At 52.3% G+C, this 18,808-nt stretch overlaps 1 protein-coding gene across 3 annotated transcripts in view; it reads right to left on the bottom strand.

Annotated features, from left to right (window-relative positions):
• SH3BP4 (SH3 domain binding protein 4) overlaps nt 1-18,808 on the bottom strand; it is a 99,948-nt gene that overhangs the window by 54,047 nt on the left and 27,093 nt on the right. For all 3 annotated transcript variants that reach the window (XM_025289197.3, XM_025289196.3, XM_025289198.3), the window contains one exon: nt 3,038-3,112. The gene's annotated coding sequence lies outside the window, so the exon portion shown is untranslated. The remainder of the gene's footprint in view (nt 1-3,037; nt 3,113-18,808) is intronic.

Genomic DNA, 18,808 nt, shown 5'->3' with positions numbered 1-18,808 from the left:
CTTCTTGTCTGTAAAATGGACAGGACATATTCCTGGGCAGCAGGAGACCTAACATGCAGACAACAGGTGAGCGAGGCTGGAGCTCCTGCCTCCATGGCCATTGGCAGGATCATGGGAACTGGCCTTGACCCTGGTCTCCCACCGAGCCCCTCCTTGGTTGGCACACTCCCCGAGGAGCCGTCAGGCCAAGTTCTGCTATTTGCCCGTTACGCTGGTCCTTCACATGAGTCTTAAAGTGAAGGGAACTGGAATCAGGCATCATTCCTGCTCCTTCACCTTGAACAGCAGCATCCACTGGCCCTTTAATAAATGATTTCTGGTGGCGATAACAGGGGATCAGTAACAGGTAAAGAACCTGACGCCACGTGAGTGGAGAGTGAAATACAAAGTCGCTTCAGTTGTGCCCGACTCTGTGCGACCCCATGGACTGTAGCCCATCGGGCTCCACTGTTCATGGGATTCTCCAGGCAAGAATACTAGAGTGGGTTGCCATACCCTTCTCCAGGGGATCTTCGACCTAAGGATCAAACCAGCGTCTCTTAAGTCTCCTGCATTGGCAGGCGGGTTCTTTACCACTATCGCCACCTGAGAAACCCAATGTGTATGTAATCCCACGTGGGTGGAACTACATGCAAATCACAAAATTAGGCACTGGTAAAACCCCTTGAGGGTTTCCCTGGTGGCTCAGACAGTAAAGAATCATCCGGCAATGCGGGAGACCTGGGCTGGATCCCTGGGTCGGGAACGTCCCCTAGAGAAAGGGATGGCTACCCACTCTGGTATTCTTGCCTGGGGAATTCCGTGGACAGAGGAGCCTGGTGGGCTACAGTCCATGGGGTCGCAAAGAGTCAGACACGACTGAGTGACTAACACTTTCACAAAACCCCTTGATGCCTCTCCTCACAATGAACTTAGGACAAATCAGATCTTGAACATTAAGAAGCAAAGAGAAAACACTTCATTTGTGTGTTTTCTGTAGGGGGGAAAAGGCCACAAAAACTGGCCAAATGTGTGAGGATCCTCTTCTGGCCATAGCCAGTGGGTGGTCTCTTTAAATGCTGGGAGACACACATCCACTCCCTAAAGCCCCCACGGCTGTCTGCCATCTCCATGGCCAGGAGAGGTGTGAGCCCCTCTCTGGGAGCCCTTAATGACAGGATGGAGACCCCGGGGGCAAGGCCCACCCACCCTGCTTCCTCTTCCCAGGGGTCCTGATGCCCTGGGTACCCTGGCTCAGTCCCAGAAAAAGCAAACCACATAAATGACACCCAGGAAACTGTTGGAGCTGAAAAGGGGTCCTAAGTAGAGCTCCCCGTTGACCTCCTGCTTTGCTCAAGAGGGGTCCACCCCGGCCAAGCTGTGTCCTCAATTCAAACCCAGAGGAGGTAACCTGGGGAGGGGGGCCACAGGGCAGGGAGCCCAGCCACACCATCCCTGGTATCTACCAGGGTTATCTCCAGAGAAGAGCCAAGCCACATGCTTGCTGTTTGAGTTCAGAAGCCCCAGCTTTCCGGCCAATGCCAGTCCAAAAGAATGCGAGGAATGTGGATGCCTTTCACTGGGTTTCACTGCAAACCCAAACAGATCGCAACCTCCAGGGCAAAGGCTTGCTGACAGCCACTTCCTGGGTAGAGGTATTTTAAGTCCCTAAGACCTCAGTGGGGACCAGAACACTCCTGAATTCCTCACCCACTATTAAAAGCCCCAGGGTCATAACCTGCAAACCTCCTGCAACATTCTTTCTTTATAGCAAAGGCTGATACTGGAAAACAAAAAGATATGATATAAAAGGGGGGGGGAGCGCAGTGAAAGTGGAAACAAAAATCTAATCAGCTGCCTCCCAGCGAACAGAAGACACACAGGATTTAAGGATAACCTGCACTTATTCAGACACTTTATCCGGAACAGCTTTTATTATTCAACTGGGTCCTGCAAGGATTTCCTGGCTTCCCTGGTGGCTCAAATGGTAAAGAATCTGCCTGCAATGCAGAATTTCTGGGTTCAATCTCTGGGTCGGGAAGATCCCCTGGAGAAAGGAATGGGAACCCACTCCAGTCTTCTTGCATGGAGCATTCCAGGGACAGAGGAGTCTGGTGGGCTACAGTCCATGGGGTCACAAAGAGTTGGACATGACTGAGCAACTAACATTTGACTCTACAAGGCAGCAGGGTCTGGGCTCTTCCATCTCAACCTCCTTCTTCAACTTGTGTCTGCAAATGACCCCCTTACATTATATCTGATCTTTTTCACCCTGAGTTAGAAAGTCTCCTTTGTTTTTAAACATGAAGTCTGCACCATGTTACGTAGATAATCTGACCCAGCTGATTGTACTATAGATGGTTTCTCCTACTATTATTGCAGGTCATGGGGATAAAGATCAAGAACAGCAGAGAAAATATCTGAGAACGTTCTACCCGGCCGCCATTCACTCTCCCTTCTTTCTGCCAACTCACTTCTTCCTCCTGAGCAGTGGCTAAAGCTTCCTGCTCACGTTTTCTGCCAACCTCACACTCCTTTCCCAGGACACACCTGTCCCGGGGCCACACAGAGCCAAAGGCATCGCATCTCATCACTGGTGGCCATTGTTTGGGAAGCTCGGAACCTCTCCAGCTTTAAGAATAAAGCTGCTTTGTGCAAACACACAGGACAGCCAACCTGGGCTCCGTCCCCCCGCTGTCAGGGAGGCAGACAAGCTGCCCAGCTGGTTTCTGGGCAGAGAGAGAACGTGTCATCAGTGGACACAGAGGGAAGTCACCGAGGTAAACAGAAACCCGAAGCTGTTCCGGGAACTTGCCCGTGCCAGGAATGCCAGTGACCTCTGACCTCCTGCAGGCACGTGGAGCGCTGACGAGGAGGAGGTGAAGACAGGCCTGTGCAGGGGGATGGATGGTGCTGCAGGGTCTCGGGGAAGTGACTTCTCCCTCCTGAGCGGCTCGTGGGCACTCTGGGCATGCCCCCTCCAGGGGGTGACGCCGCCCCCTCTGTGGGACAGGCCCCGGTGGGGGGCAAACTCAAGCGCCCTGCCCGCATCGCTTACCTGCCACCGGCCCCAGCTCCCTGACGTCAGAGCACCAGCCCCAGGACGTGGCCTTCTGTCCAGAGAAGGGAGATGCTGCAAGACAAAAGGGGAACCAAGACTGAGAGCCAGAGTCTTGTGCAGCTGAAGAACTCATTTCCACCTCTTTCCTCCAAGGCTCTTCCACATCTGGAGCCAGTTTCGTTGGCCACTGCGTTTACCGGGGAAGACGAGGGTGGCGGTGGATGCTGGAATCGGCCCCGGAACCCCTTCCATTCTGGCTGCCAGATGCGTGGCCGGCTTTCTAGAACCCCCTCCTGGAAAGAGGCCCTCCTCCACCAGGTCACGGCCCCGCTGGGGCAGCCACTCTGCAGTAAAAGGATGCCCCCCACCTCCTACCCAACCCGGACAAGTGGGAAAGGGCTGTGCAGGGTTGGAGCATCTGTGGGGTCTCAAGGGCTTCCCTCTGCACCCCCAACCTCAGGGCCCTTCCAAAGGGTCTGACCCCAAGACTGCACCCCGGTAACCTGTGCCACAGTTGGTTTCTGGGAGCCCAGTCACCACGAGGGCATTTTGGGCTTGTTTCTTCTCAAGGCTGTCTTGTCTTCTCTCACCTGCTATTACTTCTGCAGAGATAGGCAGTGCAGGCTCAACAGAATAATCTTATCAGCTAAACCCAAGAGATGGATTCCTCGATGGCCTGCCAGCAGTGGGGTTTCCTCCCCACTTGCTGGTCACTTAGGAGGTGGTGACTAACAGTAACCAAGGAGCCCACGTCTGCAACAGGTTCCTTAAACAGGGTGATGATGGACGGTGGGATCGAAGGTACCACCGTGGCACGACACCCTGGCCTTCTGGACGGGAGTAACAGAGCTGCTCCAGGATTTACAGGAGCCCTGCATCCGGCCAGCCTGTGAAACAGGAGGAGGAAATCCCATCCTGGGCACCTTCCCTAAATCACTGTCCTCCCCTGGAACAGACCCTCAGCCACGTTATCAGTCCACATGCAATCACAAGGAGCATCACAGGAGGGCAAGAATTATCCTGAGATGCTGGGGCAGCTGGCTGGTCTTCACAGCACCGTTTCCTCTGGGGCTTCCATGGCGAAATGAATTCCAGATGCACAGAAAGGTAAGAGGACAGGCTGGGAGGCATGGAAGGAAATCAACCGGAAGGAAAGAGAAAACCCAGCACTTGTACACTTAACTCTTAAGGTAGAGACAGACCTAATGCACAAGGAACGTAGGAAACACAAAGGCAAAAGGAAAAACCTCGGTGAAATCAACGAATGCTACAAAAAGGCAGCAACAACCTGAGGAAACATATCTGAACGTGACAAAAGATTCAGACCCCGAGAAGTTCAGAAAATGCAGGTGGGGTAGGAAGTTCAAGGCTCAGGATGCACAGGCCGCTGTCCACCCATCACCTGGATTCTGGGTGCATCTGCAGACCTTGGCGTGCCATTGAGTTGCATGCAGGATCCCAAAGACAGTCTAGACAGGGCAGATGAGAACCTTGTCACTTTGAAAGGCCTGGAGGGAGTGAAACAGTGCAGGGGTGCCTCTCAGAAGTGGGTTTTTGGTATTTTAATGCTTGTTCCCTGGTGGCTCAGTTAGTACAGAATCTGCCTGCAATGTAGGAGACCCTGGTTCGATTCCTGGGTCGGGAAGATCCACTGGAGAAGGGACAGGCTACCCACCCTCGTATTCTTGGGCTTCCCTTTTGGCTCAGTTGGTAAAGAATCAGCCTGCAATGTGGGAGACCTGGGTTCAATCCCTGGGTTGGGAAGATATTCTGGCCTGGAGAATTCCATGGACTGTATAGTCCATGGGGTCACAAAGAGTCGGACACGACTGAGCGACTTTCAGTTTCACTTTCAATGCTTATTCAGACTTCTCTAATCTTTCCAATTTGCTCTATGGTGTGAATAGCATACATCTCTTTTGTTCTTTTTTTTTTTTTTAAGTCACTGTATCAGCCTGAGGGGCTTCCCAGGCAGCACTAGTGGTAAAGAACCCGCCTGCCAATGCTCAAGATGCAGGAGATGCGGAATTGAGCCCTGGGTTGGGAAGATGCCCTAGAGGAGGTAAATGGCAACCCACTCCAGTATTCTTGCCTGGAGAATCCCATGGACAGAGGAGTCTGGCGGGCTACAGTCCCTGGGGTCACAAAGAGTCGGACATGACTGAAGCGACTTAGCACGCACACATGCACCAGTCTAAGAACTTGGGTGTCTCCTTTGCTTTATAAACCATCCCCTCCCCGGCATCTAGGCTGGGGGGACAGGACTTTGTACCCTCCCTCCTGTCCAGGTGCCCACTCTGCTGAGCCTCTCACCTCTGCACGGGTCCACCTGCAGGCCCTTCAGGAAGGGCGAGAAGGGGTCGGGGCTTGGCAAGGCCACAGAGTCTCATGCAAAGAGCATCTCTAGTGATCAACGGCCTCTACTTCCCACATCTACATCACGGCTCTCCCTAAAGCCCATTTCCCAGATGCAAAATAGCTGTGTGCTCTGCGCAACCAGAGGAGCCCACCACCAAGTCTTTTATGAGAAGGGGAGGACTTTATGAAGAGGGGAGGAATGCGTTTCCTCTCCCATTCCAATTACAGCATCCTCAGTCAATGCAGCTTTAAGTGCTGGATCACTCAGCATTTTGGGCAAGAGCCTAGGAAAACACTGGGCTTTTCTCTTGCTCACTGCAGCAGGCTCCTGAAGCTCTGTTCCCTCATAGGGATCCCTGGAAGGTTCCTAGATAGATCTGTGGCAGGACAGGTGCACACCCGGAGCCCTCTGCCCACTCAGCGTTCACGACTCTGGCTGTGAACGGGTGAGCCTGTGAGGTCCAGTGTATGGGGACTAGGTGAACAGGATCAGCCCCTTCCCACCTCCCCAGCTGCAGGCTCTATCTCTCTGGAAGTCCCAGGTCTCTGCACAAGGACCCGCTGACCTGAGAGGAGAGGGGTGTGGTCCTTCAGCCAAGGAGGGAGCAGCCAGAAGCCAGGGGCCCATCAGTCCCCACAGCCCCCAGAGAAAACACAGGACTTAGTGTATGTGGATCAAGTTAGCCCCAAACCCTGGAGTCTAGAAGATGTCTGATATCCTGATTTCATGGTTTGTTTCCAGACACATCAATGCTGTTACTGCTGAAGTTCGGGGGGGAATCTCCAAGAATCACAGAGCTGTCATAAAGCAATGCTGAGAAGGCTCTGTTGTCTTCAGGAGCCTTCAAACACAACCACAGTCCAGTGGGGATACCACTGACATCACTGGCCTGCATCACTCTACAGCTGCTGCATCCGCAGCTTACCATCTTGGCTGGTGATAGGATGACAGGGCTTATCCTACCTGAGGACAGCTGGAAAGCTCAGCAGGTAAACTTAGAGGCTCAAGAAACTTAGATGAGAAGCTATTCAAACAAAGACAGAGCCTCATCCTAAAGTCTCACCCCAGGACAGGTCCCAACAAGACACTCAGCCATTCTCTCCCCGTGCCTAAAGTTATGGTCAAAATCATGCACCCTGTCCCATGCACACAGGCATCCTAGGTGGCACTAGTGGGAAAAAGAACCCACCTGTCAATGCAGGAGACATAAGAGACTCAGGTTCTATCCCTGGGTCGAGAAGATCCCCTGGAGAAGGAAATGGCAACTCACTCCAGCATTCTTGCCTGAAGAGTTCCATGGACAGAGGAGCCTGGTGGGCTACAGTCCATGGGGTCGCAAGGAGTCAGACACGACTGAAGCAACTTAGCACGCCACACGCACCCCATGGATACACTGAAGCCCTAGCCTCCAGACCCTCAGAATGTGACCATATTTGAAGAAAGGGTCTTTATAGAGGTAATTAAGTGAAAACGAGGTCAAGAGAGGGAATCCAAACCCAGTTCGACAGGTGTTTTCACACAGGAGGAAATTTGGAGGCAGATACACAGATAGGGAGAACTCCACGTGAGGATGAAGGCGAGGGTCAGGATGATGAGTCTACAAGTCAAGGTTGCCAGCAAACCACCACAAGCTGGGGGAAGCCTGGGACCATGTCTCCCGCAGAGCCTCAGAAGGAACCAACCCTGCAGACACTCCATGTTGGACTTCCAGCCTCCTCTGTACTGTAGGGAGACGATACATTTCTATTGTTTAAGCACTCAAGCTTGGGGCTCTTTGTTATGGCACCCAAGCCAACTCATACAACCAATCTCATACAACATACAACAAACCAGGAGAAGGAATCCTCAGGAGGCCACCTGTCTCAAGAGCTGAAAGTGACAGGTTCAGAAATACTCCGAAATGTTCCCTTTGCTCGACCTACAGCTTGGTTCGTGTTAACCCCACGAGAGCTGGCAACCCTGCAGTGCCAAGCCTCTCAGAGCAGGACCTACGTGGCCCTCTGATGTCACTGAACACCCAAACCTCCGTGCTTTGCTCCTACAACCCCAGCATGTGCTCAGTGGCCTGGCATCTACGCAGTCGCCCAGCACAGTTCTTCACAGCTGGAGGAAAAGCATTTCTAGGGTGGCTCTGGGGAAACTGGCCTATTACCTGGGTTTCTAACCATCACAATGGACACGTATGGATCCACCTGCCAAAGGTTCCTTTACATCAGGCACCTGCCAATATCTAGACTGGGATCTCTCCAGGGCAAGATTCGGTCTCACCACTCTTGTGCCCACCACACCTGAAAACACCAAAATAGCAGCTCGAAAGCACAAAACAGAGACAAATCCAGCCCAACAGCCTTCTCTGCCCACGAATGAAGAGCATTTTTCAATAGGGAAAGCACATACTAATACATAAAAATTATACGAAATGTTTTAAAAATATGAAATTCAGATCGCAGTGTGCAGAAGTACAGTTTTATTGAACACAGGCACCCTGTCCCTTTACGGATTTGTCTGTGGTTCTTCTGTGTGTCGATGGCCACAGACCCCTGAGGGGGCTGCAAAGCTGAAACACTGCCTGGCCTGGCCTTCTACAGTGAAAGTGCGCTGACCCCGGTCTACACCAGCTCCATGCAGGCTGCAGGGCAGAGGCCAGCCTGGGGTAGGCTCAAATTACAGAGGTGGGCAGCACCCACGGGGCATGGCCAATGCCCGAGGGCTGGCCAGGTAGCAGGCAGCATCTGAGATGGCAAGAGGAAGGGAAGGGCAACAATGGGAGGTGTGGCTTGAAAAGGAAGCAGGAATGGCCCAGAGGTAAATTTTATCAACCAGAAACTGCTTCCTGGAGCCCGCTCCAACCTGCGAGGGGAGAGCTCGGGCCCCTCTGGGGCACAGGTTAGCACCCCGAGTCCCTCTGCAAGAGATGCTCAAGGCATGTGAGCATCGGGGTCCCAGGCCTGGCGGTGGACTTCACTCTTGGTTCTCCATTGTTTATGGAAGAAAGAACAAGGCAACCAATTTATAAAACTGAGAAAAATCATGCTTCTGCAGACAGACCTTGGTATTTAACGCTAACAAAATAAACACCAGTGAAACAACAGTACTTAGGTGTGTGGTGGGTGAGGCGCCAAGTGAAATAACACCTGGTCTCTGGGGAAACCTTTCTTACAGAGAATACAGAACTGCTTCACCTACCTCTCCTAAAATTTCATAATATTTCAAATTTTATAGATTGGGGGGCAAGGAACAGCCTTTCCTCTCTCGTGGAGGAAGCCTAGATTGACTGTGAAGCACAGAAGGTGGGTTACTGAGACACAGGTCGACCAGATGCCCACGGCAGCTTCGCCCTACACACCTGTGCATTCCCACCTGGCACCTGGCACAGTATCAAGTTGGCGGTTTGGTTCATGGTTTGTGGTCGGCATTCTGTGCATCCTCCCTCCCCAGCAGGGCGGGGACGAGGGTGGAGGCTCCTGTGTGTGTGGGTGACCTGTGCCCACTCCCTCTCAGGTATGTGGACGCCCACACCTGTGGCCACAAGGCTGCCTTCTCCTCCTCCTTTGGGCTTTTGCTCCCGCTGGATGGAGCTGATGGGCTTTGCTATGGACATTTTAATGGATCTAATTATCACATAAATCATCACGGGAGATGAGCAGCTTCCAGGACTAGTCAAGTGGAATATTTTGTAAAGACCTGATAGAGGGGAATCACTTAAAACAGGCTGGCAAACTAGACCACATTAACATTTAAGAAAAAAAATAAAATAACTCCAGAACTCTTGACTCAGGCTGCTTTGCCAGCCTTCGTGTCATCCCTTGACTCTAAACTGGGAATCGGGACTTCCCTGGGGGCACAGTGGGTAAGAATCTCTCTGCCAGTGCAGGGGACAGAGGTTTGATTCCTTATCCGGGAAAGGTCCACAGGCAACAGATCATCTAAGCCCGTGTGTTGCAACTACTGAAACCTGTGCCCTAGAGTCTGTGCTCGTCAACAAGGAGCCATCATGATGAGATGTCCACGCACGCAACTAGACAAGCCCCTGCTCCCCGCAACCAGAGGAAGCCCGCGTGCAGCATCAAAGACCCAGTGCAGCCAAAAACAACAAATAAATATAATAAATGTAAAAAAGTAAACAAATGGGGAATTGTGAGGCTGTACTAGGCTGGGGTCCCTGCATGCCAGATACAGTCATCAAACACACACTCAGGGAAAGACCTTCACCCAATGTAGGAAGACCGGAAGATCCATGGACACTGTTTTTTTTCCATTAAAAAAAAAAAATCTAATTCTTCCAGGCTTTGACTAACTTTTTCCACTCACTGACTAATTACTTAGGACCTTTACAATCTGACCGGGGTCACAGATCTGGGCTCCCAGGAGGGCTGGAGGTTTAAATCCAACATCATGACAATCCCCACTGCAAATCTGATGAAGGAGCTTCCAAAGTCTGAGGTTTTCCATTCTGACCATAGCCTCCTCCTCTGAATAAGTGGGGAGGTGGCTCCAGCCAGGGGCTGGGTGTGTGAGATGCCATATGGATGGGGAGAGCCTGGACACGGAGGTTTCTGAGATGACCCCGTCAAATCTGAAGACTTGCATTCCAGCTCTGCCCTTCATGGGCCTGATAACCTCTGCCAGCTTACCTAACTTGACTCTGGGTCTGGGCTTCCTCAAGTGTAAAACAGGGTTCTCCACGTCATGCTGGAGATTACTCTTTGGTTTTTGTTTTTTCTACTCTACCATCTTTTTTTCTCCCTATCATGTAGAGTAGACTCTTCCCATCTTTTCTGTTAGTCTATGGACTGCAAGGAGATCAAACCAGTCAATCCTGATGGAAATCAACCCTGAATATTCACTGGAAGGACTGATGCTGAAGTTAAAGCTCCATCACTTTTGCCACCTGATGCGAAGAACTGACTCATTGGAAAAGACCCTGATGCTGGGAAAGATTGAGGGTGGGAGGAGAAGGGGGCAACAGAGGATGAGATGGTTGGATGGCCTCATCGACTTGATGGACATGAATTTGAGCAAGCTCCAGGACGTAGGGAAGCATCTGGAAGGACACGGAAACCTGGCGTCTTGCAGTCCATGGGGTCACAAAGAGTCGGACACGACTTAGCAACTGAACAACGGCAACATGGGCCACCTTAAGGGCAGAGACCCTGCCTTTCTCTTCTTTGAAACATAAAAGTCCAGGGATATAGCCAAATGCAAAATAGAAATCTCGCGATTATGCTTATGGCATAAATGGCTGAGAACTAAACTTCTTCTGTATGAATAAGGAGGTGATTCTCAAACAAGGGCATGCACCAGGCTCACCTGGAGGGTTTGTTAAAACATAGCCTGCCAGTCTCCACCGTGAGGCCTGGGCCGGGCCTGAATGTGCATTCCCAACTTGCTCCCAGGTGATGCTGGTGCCGCTGGTCCCTGGACCACACTGATACTATGTGGGGTAACTGACAGCAATGTGCTTCTCCACCTGGCCTCCTGGAGGTTGGAGGGGGGCAGGGTCAGCACCATTGTGCCCTCAGCAGACTCAGTAAGTGAGGTTCAACGGGGTTTCAATGACTGACTGAGGTCAACAAATGGGAAGCTGAGATCATAACCCACCGGTCCAAAGCCGCCCCCAGGACCTCGATGAACAGAACAACGGTCAAGCGCAAAGAAAACAGAGGCAGGCAAAGCAGGCTGCGGGCAGACCGAACGTCTCTGCCTGAGGGCATCAAATGCCAGCCCGGGTTCCACCCTGCCTTCCTTCTTTCCTTCTTCCAAGACAGAAATTATAACCTCCCCCATCTCAAGTCTCCTAAAGTAAGAAGAAGTACACCATCCTGCCTGGTGTTTATGAGCTGCAGGAAGCGGGGCTTCTGTGCCAGGCCTGGGAGCCTCCCGACAAACCCAGAGGAGGAAGAAATACTGGGACAAGTCAGCGTGTGCAAGCGCAGACCCTATTTGAACAGAGCCTCAAATCTGGCTTCGGCCGCTGAATCTGAGACCAGGGATGCGCACCCTTGCTCCTTGGCGCCCAGCAGGCGGGGTAGGGAACTGCCCAGCCTCGAGTGTGTGCTGGCAGGGCCTGGCACACGTGGGCTCCAGCACAGTCCCTTTTCTGCCAGGACCCCAGCAGCCACCTCCTTCCCCAGAAGTGCCCTCCTGTGGGTCACCCCTCCCTGAATGGGGTTGGGGGGGAAGACCTGTCAAGGCGAGGACCACCCACCCTCTGACCTCGCAGATTCTTCCTGGAGGTCACGTCTTCACCCCGGCAACTTCTCACCTTAGCAACAGTGAAAGAGGGGGGAGATGGAGACTGAGCCCTCCCCCCACTAACAGCGGGCCTTTTCCAGCTGACCCCAAATCCCCTCCACACTGGGCTCACCTCCCAAGACCCCCCTTCCCCTCTCAGCTCTGCAGAGTGGGCTGGGGGGGTCCTCCTCCTGCCTTGCTGTTGGACTGGGGTACCATAGTTGCGGGAAAAGGGCAGAATCCCTTCTCTAAGAGAACATGGACTGCTTTGTCATTTGCTAATCTGCTATGTATCCCAGCTCACTCCCACTTTTAGATAACATGCCCTACCCTCACAGATATGCAGAAATGGGTCAGAAACAAGACACACTGCAACATTTTCTGAAGCCCAAGACCCAAACCAGGTTATAAGAGGAGAGTGTGTTTTTATTCATTTCCCCCAAAATAAATCCCCAGTTTCTAAATCTCTCCATTGAGATAAGTATAATGTTATCCAGAAATGCAAGGCAGTTCCCAACCCCTGGAACAGCCTACTTTTGTAACAAGACTTAAAAAAAAAAAAAAATGCAATCTTCAATACACATAGATAAAGAAAATGCCAACTTGAAGCCATTTCAATAGACGCCTGTGTGCTGGAGAGGTGGGCATGTGAGGAGACACTCGTATTGGTGGACACATGCTTGGGTGACCATTACCCGCCACCCACCAGCAAGGCTGGGCCAAGGGCACAGCTCCATGGGGTCACTTCCCTCTCTGACTCCACAGCTATAACTACAGGCTGGAATAGGTGTGTGGAGCCAGGTCATGTCAGAACACCCCGGCCCAGGTGGCTATTATGGGACAAGAAAGGTGGGTTCCACTGGCCATCCTTCACTCCCCGCCAGGGCCACGTGAGCCTCTCTGATGAGCCTGTCCACCCAGCGGCTGTTCTACACAGTAAGACCTCTGTCATCAGCAACCACCAATCAGGCGTGAAAGGTTAACACAACTGTGAACACAGCTCAAACCGTCCTGGCTGGTGCTCATTCGGCTCTGAGGGACAGGAGGTTAAGCGTCAACAGATCGCTCCGCCATCTCCCAAATCTGCACTTGGGCTCTGTTCCCTGCAAGGTACAGACGGACCGGCAAGATAAATAAAACCAATGGGTCCTGCACTCTAGACGGGAAATAAGAGACAGCAGGGACTTAAGTATAAGACAAGGCTGGGGGCTTCCCTGGTGGCTCAGTGGTAAGAATCTGCCTGCCAATGCAGGAGACGCGGGTTCAATACCTGGTCCGGGAAGATGCCACATGCGGAGAAGCAGCTAAGCCTGGGAGGCACGACTACTGGGCCCTCAAGCCCTAGAGCATGTGCTCAGAGAGACAAGAGAAGCCAGTGAAGTGAGAAGCTCGTGTGCCTCAACTAGAGAGTAGCCCCTGCTCTCTGCAACTAGAGAAAAGCCCGTGCAGCACGAAGACCCAGCACAGCCAAAAATAAAATAAAATAAATTAAAAACAAACAAACAAACAAACAAGGCTGAAAATGGAAGATGCCAAGACACAAAGCTGCTGGTGTGAGTCCAGAACTAGATGGAGAGAAACTCCTGAATGGAGGAGGGGCTCCTGGGAGACGGGAAAGGTACCACCTGCGCTGACCGGGTTCCAAACAGGTATCAAGAGAGGATGCTACACACAGGGGTCAAAGTCCCTCTGCAGGCGAGGTGCTTGGTGCCTCTGTGCTCCCATCACTCCTCACACAAGCATCTGAACTTTCTCCAAGCCTCACCCAAACACCGTCTGCTTTGCCGACCGTGGACAGGCATGAAGACACGCCTGGGAGGCTGTCTCAGCTCTTGCTGGAGGGCGGCGGCTGAAATAGCTGCCTTTCTCAGGACCCACGGGGAGTGTGAGTCTGGATTTCGCGGAGGCCACACTGTATCGGATTTGTGTACAATGAGTCACCCCTCACTGTGCTGTCAAGATACCGTCCAGGACTTCCCTAGTGGTCCAGTGGTTAAGAATCCACCTGCCAATGCAGGGGACATGAGTTCGATCCCTGGTCTGGGAAGATTCCACATGTCACAAGGCAACTAAGCAGGACAGCTGCAACCACTGAAGCCCTGCACCGAGAGCCCGTGCTTTGCAACGAGAAGCCACTCAGTGAGAGGGCCATCCCCTGCATCTAGAGAAAGCCCACAAGCAGCGAAGACCCAGCACAGCCAAAAATGGAAAAAGACCATACCCTCCAAATGGGTGGGTGTGACCCCCATCACAGCACCCCAGGCCCCCAGCCCTCGCTCAGCCTTCAGGGCACACTCCTGTGGCTGCCCCATTCCCCAGAGGGACCATTCTAAGGTTCTTTGGGAGGGTCCCCAGCAGTCACAGTGACCATGAGCTCACGGACTCACCTTGTACTTGCCTCCCTCACTTCCTCATGTCGCCCTCCTGCGTCCCCACTTCTGCTTCTGGGGACCACCTCTCCCCATAATGTCAATTCCAAAGTCCTCACCCGGGGCTCCGCACTTGGGGATCCCAAACAAGAACAGATGGCAAATGTCAAGCTGGCACTTGGCCACTAGGCCTTTTTTGGCCAAGACACAAGCTGAGTGACATGGGTGCATTATTTCTGGCCAGTTCTGGTCAAAGCCAGTATGCTATTTTGTATTGCTAGAAACTCCCAATTTAGAAAGCCAAGGAAATATTCTGTTCCATTAATAAGATACACGTACACGCAGCTAAATCTGGAGAAAAGCAGTTGACATTTTTACATTCAGTTCAGTTCAGTTCAGTCGCTCAGTCGTGTCCAACTCTTTGCGACCCCATGAACCGCAGCACACCAGGCCTCCCTGTCCATCGCCAACTCCTGGAGTCCACCCAAACCCATGTCCATTCAGTCGGTGATGCCATCCAACCATCTCATCCTCTGTCGTCCCCTTCTCCTCCTGCCCTCAATCTTTCCCAGCATCAGGATCTTTTCAAGTGAGTCAGCTCTTCCCATCAGGTGGCCAAAGTACTGGAGTTTCAGCTTCATCATCAGTCCCTCCAATGAACAACCAGGACTGATCTCCTTTAGGATGGACTGGTTGGATCTCCTTGCAGTCCAAGGGACTCTCAAGAGTCTTCTCCAACACCATAGTTCAAAAGCATCAATTCTTTGGCACTCAGCTTTCTTCACAGTCCAACTCTCACATCCATACATGACCACTGGAAAAACCATAACCTTGACTAGATGGACCTTTGTTGGCAAAGTAATGTCTCTGCTTTTTAATATGCTATCCAGTACTCTTGCCTGGAAAATCCCATGGACAGAGGAACCTGGTGGGCTACAGTCCATGGGGTCGCTAAGAGTCAGACATGACTGAGCGACTTCACTTTCACTTTTCACTTTCATGCATTGGAGAGGGAAATGGCAACCCACTCCAGTGTTCTTGCCTGGAGAATCCCAGGCACGGGGGAGCCTGGTGGGCTGCCGTCCATGGGGTCGCACAGAGTCGGACACGACTGAAGCGACGCAACAGCAGCAGGTTGGCCATAACTTTGACTGTGTGGATCACAATAAACTGTGGAAAATTCTGAAAGAGCTGGGAATATCAGACCACCTGACCTGCCTCTTGAGAAAACCTATATGCAGGTCAGAAAGCAATAGTTAGAACTGGACATGGAACAATGGACTGGTTCCAAATAGGAAAAGGAGTACGTCAAGGCTGTATATTGTCACCCTGCTTATTTAACTTCTATGCAGAGTACATCATGAGAAATGCTGGACTGGAAGAAGCACAAGCTGGAATCAAGATTGCTGGGAGAAATATCAATAACCTCCAATATGCGGATGACACCACCTTTATGGTAGAAAGTGAAGAGGAACTAAAAAGCCTCTTGATGAAAGTGAAAGAGGAGAGTGAAAAAGTTGGCTTAAAGCTCAACATTCAGAAAACTAAGATCATGGCATCTGGTCCCATCACTTCATGGGAAATAGATGGGGAAACAGTGGAAACAGTGTCAGACTTTAGTTTTCTGGGCTCCAAAAATCACTGCAGATGGTGATTGCAGCCATGAAATTTTTACATTAAAAATGTATAAATTAACTGCAGATCATGTCCAGGCTGAGGGCCATCAGGGCTCAGTTCCCAAGGAATTCCTGACTCGCAGCTGGGACTGGATCCCAGGGCAGGCCCCACAGTCCCAGCCCACAGGTCAGCAGGGAAGCCCACCCTCACATTCTGAAAGCATCGTGAGCTACGTTTCCCACCCCTTATACCTGAAATAAGCGAAAGTGAAGGTGTTAGGCACTCAGTCGTGTCCGACTCTTTGTGACCCCACGGACAGAACCCACCAGGCTCCTCTGTCCTTGGGATTCTCCAGGCAAGAATATTGGAGTGGGCTGCCATTCCCTTCTCTAGGGGATCTTCCCAATCCAGGGATTGAACTCGGGTCTCCTGCATTGCAGGCAGATTCTTTATCATCTGAGCCATCAGGGAAAGTTTTTTATTTACACCTGGGCATGGTTCAAACATCACCTCCTCAATCTCTGGGCTTCCGTGTTCCTTTCCTAGGGGAAGCGTGTGACAGCCCTAGGAACTGCCACAAACTGCCACAAACCTGGCGCCTTAAAACCAATTTATTCTTACCATCTGGAGAGCACAAATGTGAAACAAGTTTCACTGGGCGAACATCAAGTATTGCTGGGCCTGCTGCCTTGTGGAGGCTCTACTGGGAGAACCCGTGGCCTTGCCTTTTCCACCTTCTGGCATCCTGGATTCCCGGTTTACGGTCCCTTCCTCCAACTTCAGAGCCCACTCACTCCATCTCTGACTCCATCACCTCCTGCTGTGCAGTCACATCTCCCTCTGCCTCTCTTACAACGAGGCTGCTCACTACAGGACATTCAGGGCCCCTCCAGGTAGGCAGGGTCATCTCAGGATCTTCAGTTATCACACCCGCCAAGTCCTTTTTACCCTATGAAGTACCATTCATAGGTTCTGGGAATTACCATGTGACGATCCCTGGGGGAGGTGGGAAGGGACAGTCAGCCTTCTACGGGAGTGTGTGCTAAGTCGATTCAGTCATACTCGACTCTTTGCAACTCTATGGGCTATAGTCCGCCAGGCAACTCTGTCCATGAGATTTCCCAGGAGAAGAATACTGGAGTGGGTAGCCATGCCCTCCTCCAGGGGATCTTCCCGATCCAGGGATGGAACCCACGTCTCTTGTGTCTCCTAAATTGGCAGGTGGGTTCTTTACCACTAGCGCCACCTGGGAAGCCCCTGAGCCTACTACACTCCCTCTTAAAACAGCACAGTTTGTCTGCCCATCCAGCTACCCAGCTTCAGTGATCACTCCCAACACTCTTTATCATCTGTTTATTTCCTTTCTCTCCCACCAGAGGAAAGACTCCTGGAAGGCAAAGACCTCACCCGGTCCACCTGGAACACAGCAAGCACTCAGTGAACTGCTATAGAATCCCCTCAGGGAATCAGCCCTAGATCTCTCACAAGCCTATCTGTATGGCGCACAGGGCAGGGGAACACCTGTTGTGCTCAGCGCTGCATCCAGCCCCTACGCCTGCTTCACGGGAGCACACGGTAAGATGCTCCACCAGCGGTACCTGGTGCCTGCACATAAAAGGAAGGCCCCCCACCCCCACCTATGATCTGCTGGCCATCTTGGAGCAAAGGATCAGCTGTTTCCCAGATGGTCCCAGCTGCATCTCCACCGAATCCATCCTCTGGCTCCCTCACCTTCAGCCACTGTTCCCCTGCCCGTGCACAAAAAGTGCCCTTCTCCCTCCTAGCACCAGCCCACCTGAGGCCAGGCATCCCTGCCCCAGCTCAGGGCTCTCCCCAGCTTGGCCCCATCCCACCAGCCTCCTTAGCACCCACGCCAACTCCCTTCACTTTGGTCAGGCGAGCCACCCACCAGAAAACTCCTACGTACACATCTCCCCTCTTCCTTCGAGGTCCAGTGCTGGCCCACGACTCCTACCAAGAGATCTGTAACTCCGGGTCTGGGTGACATGCTTGCCGCCCACCTCCGCTAAAGGGATGGCACTCCTGGGCAGGCCAGTGAAGTCGGCTGGTGATGCCCCTGGTTCCGTGAACATGATCTTCTGATGAGCATGTCTGTTCTCCAAGGAAGATGACGGGCCAGCTACCCTGTGCCCTCCAGCTTCTGGGCATGGAGTGACGAGGCGGAAGGACCCTGATGTACATGAGCGACTGGAGACCTCCTGCGTGTTCTCCATCCGTGGAACGGGGGCAGCATGCACCATGATTGCCTGACTGCAAGCCCGACGCCAGCAGGTGGAGAGTGGCCGGCCCAGCGCCAGCAGGAGGAAGTGTCCGAGCCCCTAGGGACAAACCTGGAGAAGCCACGGGGCCCACCAGCCAGCAAGGAGCAGGCAATGTCCCTTCCTCACCTGGCAGGGCCTCAGGCACCACGAGACCAAGACCGAGGACCACAGAGGAAAGTCAGAGGTGATCTCCGGATGTTAGGACACCCTGTTAAAACTGTATTTCAGATACGCAACAAAATTTTATTACCGTAAGTATGTCCCAAATAGTCAACCACGCTAGGGTGCAGTGTATTTTTATTTGCTAAACCTGGAGGTGGGGTGCCCCCTCCCTGCCTACCCCAGTCAGAGGGGGCTCCCCCAGTCACAGGGAGTTCCCCAAGAAGTCCAAGCCTCCCCACCAGGAGAGGTGGCCTCCCCGCGAGGGGGCGGGGCGATGGGGATCCAAGCCCCCGCAAGGGCCCAGGTCCACTCCTTCCAGGGTTCACCGACAAACAGATGCACTCCACGGTATCAACTTCCCATTCAAGAGCTTTCGCAAAAAAATAAAATCTTTTTTGCTAGCCATAGAAAGGAGCTGTTTCAAGACTATTTTTCCATGCTGGCACAATTCTCTGAGAATTCACAAACAAAGCAGTGACTTCAACAACAAAGATTGCCATGGAAACGGACCACCTCCATCCCGCAAACCATGACTTCACCGTCATATTCCACCAGAAACCGACCCCAGATTGTTACCAGAAGAATCCTTGTGCAAACAAACACCAGCCAACTGCGGCTGAATGGCAGGAAGTGTAACTGCTTTTTCTAATTTTAACTTCCTCCAGGAATGCATTCCTTCTAAACAGGCTGCATCCAGGCTCCCCAGACCCCACATTCCTTTAGTAAAGCTCCCACCTCCAGGGGC

The sequence above is a fragment of the Bubalus bubalis genome, chromosome 6 (assembly GCF_019923935.1).
Source record: "Bubalus bubalis isolate 160015118507 breed Murrah chromosome 6, NDDB_SH_1, whole genome shotgun sequence".
In the NCBI taxonomy this organism is placed as follows: Eukaryota; Metazoa; Chordata; class Mammalia; order Artiodactyla; family Bovidae; genus Bubalus; species Bubalus bubalis.
Note: the sequence above shows the minus strand (reverse complement) of the source record. Positions and strands in the feature narration are given on the sequence as shown.